At 44.0% G+C, this 16,355-nt stretch overlaps 1 protein-coding gene across 1 annotated transcript in view; it reads right to left on the bottom strand.

Moving 5' to 3' along the window:
• LOC126438146 (glucose dehydrogenase [FAD, quinone]-like) overlaps window positions 1-16,355 on the bottom strand; it is a 472,618-nt gene that overhangs the window by 269,247 nt on the left and 187,016 nt on the right. The window lies entirely within an intron of this gene.

Raw genomic sequence — 16,355 nt, 5'->3', positions numbered from 1 at the left:
TCACGACGCGTCACTGCAGCCCCTCGGGAAAACGGCCTTTCTCCTTTTCCTTGACACCGATGTCGCATCGGTCGCCCGTGGCAAAGACCAGCCGGCTCCATTTGCTACAGCACCGAACCGCTTTCTCTGCTCAAACTAATGGCCGCCTGGCAAAATGGAAACGGCGTTCGGTGACGGGCAGGATGACCCTAGGTGAGCGACACCCACTTCCGCCACATGTCGGCACGGCGTGCGTGACATTTCGTGTGATGAATATTCATTGGGACTCTGTTCGCTGTCGCTTCTTCATGTTTTTTCCTGTCATGCCTTTTGACTACTCTGACGCCTCCTCTATCTCTTCTTAACGCACGTTATACTTTTTTTTTTTTAGCAAAAATGTCACGTGATGAAAGATGAGCTTTCTTAGGGAGCACACAAACTTTTAACTGAAATTGCAGCACAATCTGAGAACATTCCTTGTCGATAAATGCAGTACGAACCAAACTCGTCTGATACGAAGAGCGTCTGTTAAGTTTTTTGCCAGACCAAAGAAAATATTTTTGTACAAATGTTTTCATTATTTCTCAAAATATTCTTTCTTGAAAATTAGATGCTTTTGCAGACCTTCGAACCCAAACAAAGTTGTCGATAATCAGAAAATGCGAACAGGACAGCATATATTGGAGTCCTACACAGGCAGCAGATATCATTTGTAGGACACTGAGGGACCGTAGTACTATACGCAAAAATATTGGTAACAAAACATCCTTGTTTACTAGACTTTTTTGCTTCGAGTGACCGTTTCTGTCATATCCCTGAATAGTAGCCATTTCTCCTCTGACAAAACGTAGATTGTCCACATAATGTTTCAGATTGTACCCACATAAATCGTCAATGTAAGTCATAGTTGCAGACCTCCATCCACAATGGTTATACTGAGTGTAAACTAATTTTTACAATTAGCCAAGAACGACGTCTGCAACTGCATATCTACTCCGTAACAAACTGTACAAAGCATCTCGCAGGATACTTCGTAATATGAACCATTTTATTCCCTGTGCCATCCCAGTATTGAGAGAGGTTATGATGGCTGTGTAAGCGTCCAAGGTCTGTGGTCGTATTCTCGTGATCCTGGTGCAAGACATATGATGGTGGATGTAAGACTGTAGCGGAACCGGCCCACTTAATGTCGGCTAATACCGGCTGTCTTAATTTAACCGACAACTGCCAACGATTCTTTTTTGATTTCCTCAGTCATCTCGGTTACACATATTTATGGTGTATGGCGGACTATTAATAACCTTGTAACTGAGCTAAAATCGCGATTTATGCGACCTATTTACAGATGCATTTCATTTTCTCAGAGCCCTTCCAACAAAACTAGTCTTCCATTGGCCTTCATAGAACTCATTTTATGTGTTTCTCACATTTGATGTCGCCTGTTGCTATTAACCAGCAAACGCTTGGTTCTCTAAGGAGTCGAGCGACTCTCATCTACAAAACAGCTTGAAACGTAGGAGTCCTTTAAAAATGAGTAAATCATTTACATATTTGCTTTTTAGAACGTAAGCAAAAAAGGGCAGTTCAAATCCACGTCCAGCCATCCTGATTTAGATTTTCTGTGATTTCCCTAAATTGCTTGAGGCAAATGCCTGGATGGTTCCCTTGAAGGGGCACACAGCTGGCTTCCTTCCTCCGTCCTTCCCTAATCCAGTGGGACCGATGACCTCGCCAACCGAAAAAAAGATTAGCGCGTGTTTAAGCTTAGAGTTTGTCGGAAGTCGGCAAGGGCTATCATTATGAAATACTGGATGAACTAAACTTGCACCCAGTTTTAAGCAACAGCTAGTTTTTTACAGTAATATAATTTAGCAGGTGCATTAAGAGATGTATAAAGATACTACATGCAAAATTTGTTGACAGTCCAGTTTGTAGCAGAGAAATAATAAATGTAAACGTCATGCCTAACGCTGAAACTTAACTGTGCGCCATTTTAAGCAAAAGCTAGCTTTTCGCCTATCTAAAATGATTATGATGTCAAATCTCATGAGCTATGTGTCGTACAATGATATAATCTTGCAGGTATGTTCAATTATACATGTGGATTCTGTCTGAAACATGTCTTGCGAGCAGAATTAGAAGTAAAGAAGTAATAAGTTAAAAAGTCATGCATGATGCTGAAGTTTTACTAGGTGTGAGCAGCAAGGAATAAGTTTTTGACCTTTAATTATTTTGTTGTGAGTATCGGAGGGGATAGGTTTCATAAGAGTTTGAAAGTGTAGTATTTACATGTGGATTCCAACAAACGAGCGTTGTAAAGTTAGCAGTGGACTTGCAAGTTTCCGTTAGACAATGACGGCGGTCAGCCGGGGTCTCCCGGACCCAATGGCGCGTACCCACTGAGCCACGCCTCTAGCAGCTCTGTACTACGAGCGTCCTCTGCCCCTGCGGCATAGGACGGTCGGCGGCAGCCAATCAACCCAGTTGCACTTGGAGCCTCTTTGGTACGACACCATCGTCTGTGCTTAGTACAGGGAGCTTCTTCCTTGTTAACAATGGGATAGTTGGACTCTGTTTATTTGTAATGGGACTTCGTAAGCTTGGAGAATTACATGAATCTTCTGTTCACTTAAGCTGATCATTTATGCTCCTCTCCAGCTTTTTACGAAGACAGTTGTCACACCACTCTGTATCCTACTCACTGTTGTGTATGAAGACCCGTACAACAGAAATAATGTTTAAAGTTTGTTACAAGTCGCTAAGTGTTCCCACTGTCTAATACAACGTGAATAAAACCGGATAATTCCGCACTGTTAGTTATGCTATCTCAAGGCAAGCACACAATTTGTGACTGTAATACTTGTCTTATTATGTTAAGCTTGTTACTTCAGATAATCTACAGATGTTTGCCAGTAATCTTGCAATCAGTAATCGGCTTATTTCCATTAGAAGTGAGGAAGTACAGCGTGTTTCAAAAATGACCGGTATATTTGAAACGGCAATAAAAACTAAACGAGCAGCGATAGAAATACACCGTTTGTTGCAATATGCTTGGGACAACAGTACATTTTCAGGCGGACAAACTTTCTAAATTACAGTAGTTACAATTTTCAACAAAACAGATGGCGCTGCAAGTGATGTGAAAGATATAGAAGACAACGCAGTCTGTGGGTGCGCCATTCTGTACGTCGTCTTTCTGCTGTAAGCGTGTGCTGTTCACAACGTGCAAGTGTGCTGTAGACAACATGGTCTATTCCTTAGAACAGAGGATTTTTCTGGTGTTGGAATTCCACCGCCTAGAACACAGTGTTGTTGCAACAAGACGAAGTTTTCAACGGAGGTTTAATGTAACCAAAGGACCGAAAAGCGATACAATAAAGGATCTGTTTGAAAAATTTCAACGAACTGGGAACGTGACGGATGAACGTGCTGGAAAGGAAGGGCGACCGCGTGGCAACCACAGAGGGCAACGCGCAGCTAGTGCAGCAGGTGATCCAACAGCGGCCTCGGGTTTCCGTTCGCCGTGTTGCAGCTGCGGTCCAAATGACGCCAACGTCCACGTATCGTCTCATGCGCCAGAGTTTACACCTCTATCCATACAAAATTCAAACGCGGCAACCCCTCAGCGCCGCTACCATTGCTGCACGAGAGACATTCGCTAACGATATAGTGCACAGGATTGATGACGGCGATATGCATGTGGGCAGCATTTGGTTTACTGACGAAGCTTATTTTTACCTGGACGGCTTCGTATATAAACAGAACTGGCGCATATGGGGAACCGAAAAGCCCCATGTTGCAGTCCCATCGTCCCTGCATCCTCAAAAAGTACTGGTCTGGGCCGCCATTTCTTCCAAAGGAATCATTGGCCCATTTTTCAGATCCGAAACGATTACCGCATCACGCTATCTGGACATTCTTCGTGAATTTGTGGCGGTACAAACTGCCTTAGACGACAATGCGAACACCTCGTGGTTTATGCAAGATGGTGCCCGGCCACATCGCACGGCCGACGTCTTTAATTTCCTGAATGAATATTTCGATGATCGTGTGATTGCTTTGGGCTATCCGAAACATACAGGAGGCGGCGTGGATTGGCCTCCCTATTCGCCAGACATAAACCCCTGTGACTTCTTTCTGTGGGGACACTTGAAAGACCAGGTGTACCGCCAGAATCCAGAAACAGTTGAACAGCTGAAGCAGTACATCTCATCTGCATGTGAAGCCATTCCGCCAGACACGTTGTCAAAGGTTTCGGGTAATTTCATTCAGAGACTACGCCATATTATTCCTACGCATGGTGGATATGTGGAAAATATCGTACTATAGAGTTTCCCCGACCGCAGCGCCATCGGTTGTTGAAAATTGTAACTACTGTAGTTACGAAAGTTTGTCTGCCTGAAAATGTACTGTTGCCCCAAGCATATTGCAACAAACGGTGTATTTCTATCGCTGCTCGTTTAGTTTTTATTGCCGTTTCAAATATACCGATCATTTTTGAAACACCCTGTATCTTATGTTGTTGGAAAAATACACTACTGGCCATTAAAATTGCTACACCACGAAGATGACGTGCTACAGACGCGAAATTTAACCGACAGGAAGAAGATGCTGTGATATGCAAATGATTAGCTTTCCAGAGCATTCATACAAGATTGGCGGCGGTGGCGACACCTACAACATGCTGACATGAGAAAAGTTTCCAACCGATTTCTCATACACAAACAGCAGTCGACCGGCGTTGCCTGTTGAAACGTTGTTGTGATGCCTCGTAGAAGGAGGAGAAATGCGTCGGATTGTAGCCTATTGCGATTGCGGTTTATCGTGTCGCGACATTGCTGCTCGAGTTGGTCGAGATCCAATGACTGTTAGCAGAATATGGAATCGGTGGGTTCAGGAGGGTAATACGGAACACCGTGCTGGATCACAACGGCATCGTATCACTAGCAGTCGAGATGACAGGCATCTTATCCGAATGGCTGTATCGGATCGTGCAGCCACGTCTCGATCCCTGAGTCAACAGATGGGGTCGTTTACAGGACAACAACCATCTGTAGGAACAGTTCAACGACGTTTGCAGCAGCATGGACTATCAGCTCGGAGACGTTACCCTTGACGCTGCGTCACAGACAGGAGCGCCTGCGATGGTGTACTCAACGACGAACTTGGGTGCACGAATCGAAAAACGTAATTTTTTCGGGTGAATCCAGGTTCTGTTTACAGCATCATGATGGTCGCATCGCGGTGAGCGCGCATTGGAAGCGTGTATTCGTCATCGCCATACTGGTGTATCACCCGGCATGATGGTATGGGGTGCCATTTGTTACACGTCTCGGTCACCTCTCGTTCGCATTGACGGCACTTTGAACAGTGGACGTTACGTTTCAGATGTGTTACGACCCGTGACTCTACCCTTCAATCGATCCCTGCAAAACCCTACATTTCAGCATGATAATGCACGGCCGCATGTTGCAGGTCCTGTACGGGCCTTTCTGTATACAGAAAATGTTCGACTGCTGCCCTAGCCAGCACATTCTCCAGATCTCTCACCAACCGAAAACGTCTGGTCAATGGTGGCCGAGCAACTGGCTCGTCACAATACGCCAGTCACGATGAACTGTGGTATTGTGCTCAAGCTGCATGGGCAACTGTACCTGTACACGCCATCCAAGCTCTGATTCAATGCCCAGGCCGTTATTACGGCCAGAGGTGGTTGTTCTGGGTACCGATTTCTCAGGATCTATGCACCCAAACTGCGTGAAAATGTAATCACATGTCAGTTCTGGTATATTTGTGCAATGAAAACCCGTTTATCGTCTGCATTTCTTCTTGGTGTAGCAATTTTAATGGCCAGTAGCGTAAAAGTGTTATCAAGACATAAGAAAAGTTATTTGAAGTAAACATAAGGCTACTAAACTAGCAGTTTTATACCATGAAGCACGGAGAGTTGGAGGTAAACTTGGAATGTGATCGCGTTCTTTGCTGTACAGCTGGAAGCTGGGATCAGGTCCTTATTAAGGTCGATTACTCGGCTATGCCCGCTGGTGCAGAATGCGGCAAGGCTCATAAACTGATGGCTGGTTTTCTGCTCCCGACAGGCAGCTGCGTTGCGACATGGCGTCGCTGTGCTAGAGCGGCCACCAAATCAGTTTCCGACTCACTGATCAGACCAGTTATACGCTGTGAAAATCCAACGCCAGTCCAGTCGAGCATTGTATCTAATAACTCTCGAAGCGTAGGAATTAGATATTAGCCGGTGCAAAAGTAATAAAAATTTCCGTGTATATTAGTGGTTCCTAATCTTTCTGATACCATTATCCCCGAGCGTAATCAGATCCCCTTCTACCTTCACAATCACCAAAATTAATGCCTAACTGAACTTCCAAACGAAATTGTTTCATTGAACAGTTTTGTTTTTAAAATGATGAAAGATAAATAATATTTAGTTTTTGTAAGTGTTTTATTAAACCAGTGAGGCATTAGACAGCTGTCATTGCTCCTCTCCCTCCCCAGCGACACTTGATTCATCCACTTGCTGCACCCGCATTTGAAATAGAGCAAGTTAAAATGTGTCCACTGTACTTACTGTTCGTAAAGCACTTGACTGCAGGGCTCCTTACTTCTCAAATGACGGAAATTAGAGGACTTCAGGTTGCAAATGCTTTGTGTCTGGCCACTGCCAAATAATACGAGTAATAATGGGAATAACGGTGTATGTGTTGGCCCTACAGCAATTTAGTAGCTGTTACATTGTTGCTTGTGCATTGTGCTGTCAGTTAGTTCAAGGGTTTAATAGTGAAGCCATAACAGTTACGTCCCAGATTGAATGGGGAAAGAGCGATGGTTTCCAATGTTCGCGTTATAGTTATTACAATATTTACGCGCAATCATTATTATAGCACAGAAGATTTCACGATTTCTGCATCAGAAGTTAATCACCGACATTGAACCATTGGTCTTCAGTCACACGGGTATGCAAAACATTAGGTCGACTGTAACTTTCGGATGATATGTCACAGCCAGGTAACACAGTGCGATGGAACTTGGACCATACAGGGGAAGAACTGCTACAGTAAAGAAGGTACGCAACGAGAACAGAAATGACTTTTATTCAAAGACAATAATTATACTGAAGTCGCCGCGATTTATGGTCCTACTTTGGATAACACCAAAGGCGGGACATGGTTCTTAATAGAATGTGTGATCACCACGGGCGACAATGCATGCTCTGCGCCATGGTTGCATGCTGGCCACAGGGTTGGTAAGGAGTGTTTGTGGTAGGTCGTTTCATTCCTTCAACAGTGCAGTCGACAACTACAGAATGGTCGTTGGTGCATGTGGACACGGTGCAGTACGACTCCCCAACTCATCCCACACATGCTCGTTGGGATTTAAGTTGGGGGGGGGGAGGGAGGAGGACAGGAGAGGGGGGAATGAGACAGGCCAGTCCATTCACTGAATATCATCTCGTTCCAAGAGTTCATCCACCTGCGTTGTTCGATGCGATCGCCCATTGTCATCAGAGCCAAGTAAACCACCGAAAAGCCGGCCGGTGTGGCCGTGCAGTTCTAGACGCTTCAGTCTGGAACTGGTTAGTTAGGTTTAAGTAGTTCTAGTTCTAAGTTCTAGGGGACTGATGACCACAGATGTTAAGTCCCATAGTGCTCAGAGCCAAACCACCGAAAAGACGCTCATGAGGAATAAATACTATGTCACAATAATACTGACCGTTGGGTATTCCTTGGTCAAGGATCTGGTGGTCAGTACGCCCATGCAACATTGTGCCTCTCCACAACGTAACAACTGGATCACCAAAACGATCATGTGCGACATTGTACGTAGCTGCATTACGTGCTCCCACATCTCGCCATATAAGGGTACGTCCAGTATTGTCCAACGTGATCGCTTTGGTGGTACAGGTATTATGATGTGGGAAGGTATCCGGGTGGCCAGAGCTGGAACATGCGTTGCTGACGAAGTTACCGTACAACTTACTAAGAACCATTTCCCACCCTTTGGATTGTCCACGGGACTGTCATAAGTTGCGGCGACTTCAATGCAATTTCTGCCTTTGAAAAAAAGCGTCATCTCTGTGCGTCTGATTGTGTATTTGTTTCAGTTACCGGTACTGCAGCAGTTCCAAATTTCCACGAATGCATGACGTGTAGCTCCCAAGTAACATTTACTTTGCAGTTACATGTCATTCCAGAGTTACTTTCATCCTTAAGTTTCGACTACCAGCGGTACGTCACAACGACATCATATTTTACGGCAAATCTGTGCAGCTACAAAAAGCGTTCTTAGCCAGAGAATGAAGACCACAACGATCAACAGTGTCATTTTTCGTTGTGCAAGGCATTGGTTAAGCGTCTCGAAATTCTATCAGCTAAATTGAGAATCTGCAGTTAATAACGTGATCCCATTCACAAAGAACTGCAAGAATCATTCAGTCAGTCCTAGGAAGAAAGATGATTTGTTCTTGGATAAAACTGTACAGAAATCGTTGCGGAGCTTTGCAGGTACCATTTTAAATAGTCATCTTCCATAAGTGAGATATGTAGGTAAAACTCCCAGATTCTCGAATCCAAGTTGCTAGGTTTTCGTGCGACACGTTTCTTTCATTCTGCGCTGATGGCCTCGCTGTTGAGCGCTCTATACGTATCACCACGACCATCTTTCATTCTGTACTGGAGTTCCTCACTCATAGAGGTTCTAAAGTTAACACTTTTAGCAGTAATGATAAAGTTTACTGTAGCGTATTTTTTCGTATTTCTTCACTTATCAATGGCTTTTTTTATCAATTTCTTACATATCATTCTCTGTATAGTGTAATGGTTCATTTTTATCACCGAATAGATTTGCTTCAGGTATTCCTGAGAAAAATAGTAAAAACACAAAGATAAAAAATCCTGAATTTCATTTGGGCCACAAATCTTGCGTGCTTCCATATACTCTGCGTTAGAAGGCTATACAGCAAATGAGCTGAATTAACATTAATGTTACCTGTAATATGAACTGTGTCGTATGTTTATAGTATGGAGTCTATAGTATGGTCGGCTCGTCAGCGAATGGCTCAGCTCTTAGTACGGACCTTCCTATGGGTAGCAAGAAACATCAGCCACGCCCATCCATCACATCTTAGAGTACAGCTCCGGCAGGTATGTAATTCAGAAAGAGATGCGTGGTATTTTCTATACATCTGTAAACACTTTGTGGCAGCATTGAGACGCGTAAGTCGCTTGTGGATATCATCTTTTTAAAAGTATTGCAACTTCACTGGTGCATATCGCTTCAGTATTCTGGGTCATTTCAGTTACATTTATTTCATAAACAAAAGCAGGCAGTACACACTCTTGGGAGGTGGCTGAAATGTTATCACGTCAAGGGAGCGGATTCCGGGACAACATGTGTGTACCGTCGAGTTTCGGCAGCAAAGCTTTCCTCGAGACACGGGTGGCAGTCTTGAGAGATTCCCAGGGCATGCTCGCCGGATTCTGAAACAGCGGAAGCAAGGGTACCTAAGACCGAAGAGCCCGCTTAGGCTAAGACAAGTATTTATTCGGCATGTCAACCTTTTTCGTTTCCCTGACACGTGAGAAAGTTCGTACAATACCAATGGAATTTCTGTGCATCTAGTCCTGTCTATTGCCCTCCCTTCTAGACACAAGATGTCTACGACCATCAATAGTAAAAGACATTTGTGTCTCAGTACAAACCTAATAAATTTTTATGCGTATTTGTATGTGTCTCACCGTTCCCTTCGATTTAAAGCTTCAAGGATGATTAGCCACATTGGTACAAGTATGCTATCATCCCTTACCCGGAGTTCAGGCTGAGTTCTTATCATTCACTTTGTGGCTTTTGACTCATGCTGAATTTGTCGCTTAAAATTAATGTAAGTGTCGCTTTTGCTGATTGCGCGAGGTGTTAGTTTCATGTTTCAGAGTTCTCATACTGAGCAACTAGCATTTAACTGGTTCTTTATGCATCTTGTTAATTTGAAAATCGAGTTGCTCCGATGATATCTGATTTTATTCAATCAAGTCCTACACAATTAATTTCAGTTTTTCATTATAGTTTTTCAGTGCTTTTTTTTTAATTTAAAAGAGTAACATGACAGTACGATATCAAATTGGCTATCAAATTTGCGTTTGGTAACTGTGAAATCGACTTCCACTTACGAACCGCACTTTCTAAAACTCCTCCCACGATTATGTGGCTCTTATTTAACAAATAACTGTATGATTGAACCATTTTTAAACCGCTACAGGCCGTCAGTTTTACTTTGCAAGATGACTAAGTTGTTGTTTCAGTGTGGCTGGGATTCCGTTGTGCACAATGGCGATCATGTGAGGAATGACACGAAACTTGCAAATATGTTAATTGAGGTGACAAGTGGGTAGGGATTGTACGTTTTCACTTAGAGTTCAAACCAGTTTTATTTATAGTTCATATCAGTTACTACTGCAGATTAGTAGCAGGCTCTTAGTTCAGAATGACATTTTGCATCCCTAGTGAATGTTGTACAGTTTGTTCTTCCGTGATATATGCATTTCTTGCAAATGAATAACGTGTATCAGCGTTTCACCTTATACCAGAAGCTGGAAAATTCCATGCTTCTTCCAACATATAAATGCAGGGAAACTGCTTACATGCTTCATTATTCTTATTCCAGCTTTCTGTTTTCTGGTCCAGTGTACCTTCCCCAGAATGTGATGTCATACCTTACTAATAAATGTACCCTACTGAAGTGCATGGCCGTAACTGTTTCAGCGGTAGTTTTACTGGTACTAATTCTGAATACGTAACTCATTTACGCTAGTTATGAATTTATGGATTTTCTTCAACATAAATCTCAAGAAACAAAAGTCAGTTGATGGCGTAACTTCTGCGCTTTCAAGTAACCAATGCAATTACAGTTTACACGCACAAACATAGAAAATATATAATTATTCTTGTTGTTTTGTGCTCAACAGAATGTTCCTCATCACGATCAAAGACAAAAGTTTCCTATTATTACTGATACATGCGAAAGTTGTTTAAGAGAGACATGTTTTATAAATGTTCAACCAAATATTGAAGCGATGTATATTGTTTTGCGGCCTTTTTTATTTACTTTTCTTATGAGGAAATAGCGTTTTCTAGCCGTATATGATCAAACTGTATTATTTATTTTTACTAACACAACCCTCTGTTACAAATAAACAATTTTCGAATAAAAGCTGAATGAAACATTCGCCTTTTAAATTTTGGTACAAATACTGCTTATTGTTAAGTAACAGACAGGAGAATAACTGTGGAGAACAAAAATGTTCCGTAGGTTACATGGCCCTTTATACGGCATATCCTCAGTTTCATGACTGTTCACCGCTTCCGGGTTTCACGGGAAATTTAGTAAGACACTGATCGCATTGGTTAAGAAAGCTATCGTAATGAGATAACGTCCGATAGAATGCAACACATCCAACGTACTCGTTGAACAAAGCTGCTAGCAAAACTGCCGAAGTCTATCTACGGTAGTTTCACAGCTCTAGTTGTGCTGCTTTTTTACTGTGTTGCGTATGAAATTCATGAGTACTGTTTTGTGGGAATTTACTTTTATTCTAATCAAAATATCCACGGGTATGCTGCCGGTCTATAGTGTCCAACGGGCACAATATTTCGGCGATCAAACATGTCGCCATCATCAGGTGAACTGACGGACTGAGCTCCTGTGAACGTGCCGGCACGGAGATCCGTACGCTATGGCTGCTCAGAGGGAACTGGGTTCGGTCGCGGCGGCGGCCGATTTAAATACCCTCCGCCCGCGGCGCGCTCCCTCCGCCGTCCGCGCCCAGCGCCACGGTCGCGCGGTGGAACAAATTGCGACGGCGTCTGAGATGACGTCGGTGTGATGGCTCTGTCTGCCGTGGTCGTCACAACTATACGTCTGCTCGATTTACTCTTGATTAACCCGATCGCTGGTTCCCAAGCCTTGCTAAGATTATAGCCACAGTCACGGTTTATGAGGTCGTCATTGGTGCGAATTTCGATGGCCTCTCTAACAACGCTGTCCCAGTATCTCGACGTCTGTACCAGAATCCTCGTGCGGTCATACTCCATGGCGTGATTTTCCGACAAACAATGTTCAGCGACCGCCGACTTGCTCGGATACATCAGTCGGGTGTTCACGGCATCGATCCTCGACGGTACGCATCGTCTGACCAATATACGACTTGCCACATTGACACGGAATCTGGTACACGCCGGCCTTCCTCAAACCGAGGTCATCTTTGGCGCTCCCCACTAGTGCACGAGTTTTATTTGGAGGACAAAACACAGTTCCGACCCGGTGTTTCTTCAGAATGCGGGCGATTTTCCCCGAGAGTGCGCCTGTGTATGGAATAAATGCAGTGCCTACCTCCTCCCTCGTGACTTCATCCATCTCAACAGGTTGTGCTGCAGTGGTTGGGCGGAGAGCACGTTGAATCTGCCACTCTGAGTACCCATTTTTTCGAAATACAGTTCTCAGATGTTCCAATTCCTGGGGTAGACTCTCTGCGTCAGAGATAGTGCGCGCCTATGTACTAGAGTTTTAAGTACCCCATTCCTCTGTGAAGGGTGGTGGCAGCTGTCTGCATGCAAATACAGATCAGTGTGCGTAGCCTTCCGATACACCCCATGACCTAGGGTGCCGTCAGCCCTTCTCTTGACCAAGACGTCAAGGAAAGGTAATTTACCCTCTGTTTCAGTCTCCATAGTGAATTTGATGTTGGGGTGTATGGAGTTTAGATGTGTAAGGAAGTCAAGGAGTTTAACCATACCATGTGGCCAGATGACGAACGTGTCGTCCACGTAACGGAAAAAGCAAGTAGGTTTCCATACGGATGACGACAGGGCTTCCTCCTCGAAGTTCTCCATGTACAAATTCGCTACCACCCGTGAGAGTGGGCTACCCATGGCGACTCCCTCCGTTTGTTCGTAGTATTCTCCATTAAAAAGAAAATACGTGGAAGTCAAGACATGCCTAAAAAGTTCAGTGGTATTCTCGTCAAACTTCTGACTAATCAATTCTAGTGACTCTCGCAGGGGTAGCCTCGTAAACAAGGACGACCACGGCGGACAGAGCCATCACACCGACGTCATCTCAGACGCCGTCGCAATCTGTTCCACCGCGCGACCGTGGCGCTGGGCGCGGACGGCGGAGGGAGCGCGCCGCGGGCGGAGGGTATTTAAATCGGCCGCCGCCGCGACCGAACCCAGTTCCCTCTGAGCAGCCATAGCGTACGGATCTCCGTGCCGGCACGTTCACAGGAGCTCAGTCCGTCAGTTTACCTGATGATGGCGACATGTTTGATCGCCGAAATATTGTGCCCGTTGGACACTATAGACCGGCAGCATACCCGTGGATATTTTGATTATCAAATACGCCGGAAGAAACTCAAGAATTACTTTTATTCTGTTTGTGGTAAAGCTGTCGGATACTTTTTTGTGATATCTTTTACAGATAATGAACAATAGCTGGATTTAATGAGTTCCACAGTACCTTCCGCCGTCGATTAAGTTCTTCACGAACGCTCTCATGCGTCATTGAGAGCGTTTTCCTCGATTTTAGATAAGTTATAAATTTCTTTCCCATCTGATAAGTGGCGCGCGCTGCGTAGCCATCACCTAAGCGTATCTGTGTGGCGCGTGATAATGGCGAGTAAACGACCGTGGGGGCACGTGAGTAACGTCTGAATGTTTCCGAGCCACATGTGAGCAGACACGTGTGTATGGCGCGGAGCGAGCGCCGTGGCCCAGTTGCGACTCCGTTTCCAGAGAAAGGCCGGCTGGAGTCCCGACACAGGAGCCACGCAAGTTCACGGCCGCCGTGAACGCTGCCCCAAACGAGTTTCAGCAGGTGCGGCCCAAAATTGGCGTACCGTGTGCGCGCTATCTGGCACGCGCTCCGAAAAACGAAACCTCTGGCGGCTGTTACGTGCCTCACATTACCAGCCGACACGTAAGCGTAACTCGTCTGACGAATTAGCCGCCAACGGAACTTGATCAACAGGCGAGCATTGACGAGCTCTCGGCAGCTTACACCTGCATCAGTGCTTTAAGGGTCGACCACTATTTTAGAAAGTCTGTGCTAAAGACTTTCAGATAAGATCAGAGTGTTTATGGCCGATAAACGTATCTCTCATGGTTCAATATCCAGACTGAGAGATTGCACCTTTACCAACCATCTAACGTTGAGGAATACCGTGATTCTAAAATTCTCATACTAGTCGTGATCAAAAGGCCCTTAGAACGGGAAGTCAGCAAGGGCAGATCGGTGCGAAAACTATCCCATAATCAACTTCACATTTTATGCATCGAAACTGCTGTGAAGAATAATGAACGCAAGAATGGGAAAGAAAATTGCCTTTAGAAACTTTAAAGGGAACAGAGAGGCAGTTCTGCCTTTACGCTTGATAATGGAAAATGAAAATCAAGGTACACAATCTGAAAAAGGTGTTCGACAATGTAAAATGGTGCAAGATGTTCTAAATTCGGCCGGCCGCTGTGGCTGAGCGGTTCTAGGCGCTTCAGTCCGGAATCGCGCTGCTGCTATGGTCGCAGGTTCGAATCCTGCCTCGGGCATGGATGTGTGTGATGTCCTTAGGTTAGTTAGGTTTAAATAGTTCTAGGGGACTGATGATCTCAGATGTTAAGTCCCATAGTGCTTAGAGCCATTTGAATCATTTTGTTCGAAATTCTGAGAAACATAGGAGTAAAACTACAGGGAAAGAAGAGTCATGTACATTATATACAAGAACCGAGAACAAGAACGAAGTGCTCGGATTACAAGGGTGTAAGACAGGGACACAATCTTTCAACACAGCTGTTCAATCTATGCGTCGATGAAGCAATCCCGAATATAAGAGAAAGGTTCAAGAATGGAATTAAAATTCAGGGTGAAAGTATATCAGTGACAAGATTCGCTGATGACTGCTATCCTTACTGAAAGTGTAGAAGAATTACAGAATCTGTTGACCAGAATGGTCAATTAGTACAGAATATGGATTAACAGTAAACCGAAAAAAGACAAAAGTAATGAGAAGTAGCACAAATGAAGACAGGGAGAAACTTAACATTAAATTTGGTGGTCACGAAGTAGAGGAAGTTAAGAATTCTGCTGTATTGGAAGCAAAATAACTGATTTGCGGACGAACCAAGGACGACATAAAAAGCAGATTAGCTTTGTCAAAGATGGCATTCATGGCAGAGAGAATTCCACTGGAGTTGTACATAGGCCTTAATCTGAGGAAGAAATTTCTGATAAGGGATGTCTGGAACACAACATTGTGTCGTAGTGAATTACAGACAGTGGGAAAATTGCGACAGAGGAGAATAGAAGTGTCTGAGATGTGATGCCGCAAAAGAATGTTGAAAATGGACTGATAAGGAATGAGGATGTTCTCCGCAGAATCGGCGAAGAAAGGAACCTTTGTAAAACACTGACATGAAGAAGAAACAGAATGACAGGACATGTGTTAAGGTATCAGTAAATAACCTCCATGGTACTACAGGGAACTGTAGAGCCAAAAACTGTAGGGGAAGACAGTGATCGGAATACATCCAGAAAATAACGGAGGACTTAGGTTGCAAATTATACTCTGAAATGAAGACGTTGGCGCAGGATAGGTACTCTTGGCGGGCCATATCAAACCATTCTGAAAATTGATGACTGAAAAAGAAAGGGGATACCCACCGTTCTCTTAGTGCTTTCCTATTCTGTCCTCCAACAGTATCTTTCTGGATCTGCGACGCCCATCGTCCACCATGACACCTTCCTGTTATTCAATTTACTTTTATTCCCCTACCATCCCTCATTCCCGTATATACTTGACCTTGTTCATTGTTCTGCCGGATTCTCCATTTCTTTAATTTTTTCTGCTATTCAGCTACTGTCTGCGCCATTATACAGCCAAGTTCGAAAAGCTTTTTTTTCTGCATATCGACTGGTATCTTTCCTCTATAAAATACGGCGTTGTATTTTACACATGTCTGGTGTCCAAGTTTGAAAGCTTGTAGTGTGTTGTGTAGTGTAGGTGTAACTGATAATATCCAGTGGGCGAATCAGTATCAGAAACCACTTTTTCCGATTACATTAAATTACATTTACTTACATTCCAATTGATCCATAGTGAGGATCCAGGATGTAGAACATGTCAGGAAAACAATAATACATGACAAATATTTACAATTCAAACAAATAAACTAATGTGCCGTTCCATAGGTCCCAAGTGGAATGAACGTCATTTTTTCTAATGAACACTATATGAAAGAATCATTTTACAAATTGTAATGCACTGAATTTAATATTGTTCCTGAATAATGCACACCTTTTTGTGCAAGAGTAAGTGACT

This window comes from Schistocerca serialis, unplaced genomic scaffold, assembly GCF_023864345.2.
Source record: "Schistocerca serialis cubense isolate TAMUIC-IGC-003099 unplaced genomic scaffold, iqSchSeri2.2 HiC_scaffold_1261, whole genome shotgun sequence".
Taxonomy (NCBI): domain Eukaryota; kingdom Metazoa; phylum Arthropoda; class Insecta; order Orthoptera; family Acrididae; genus Schistocerca; species Schistocerca serialis.
Note: the sequence above shows the minus strand (reverse complement) of the source record. Positions and strands in the feature narration are given on the sequence as shown.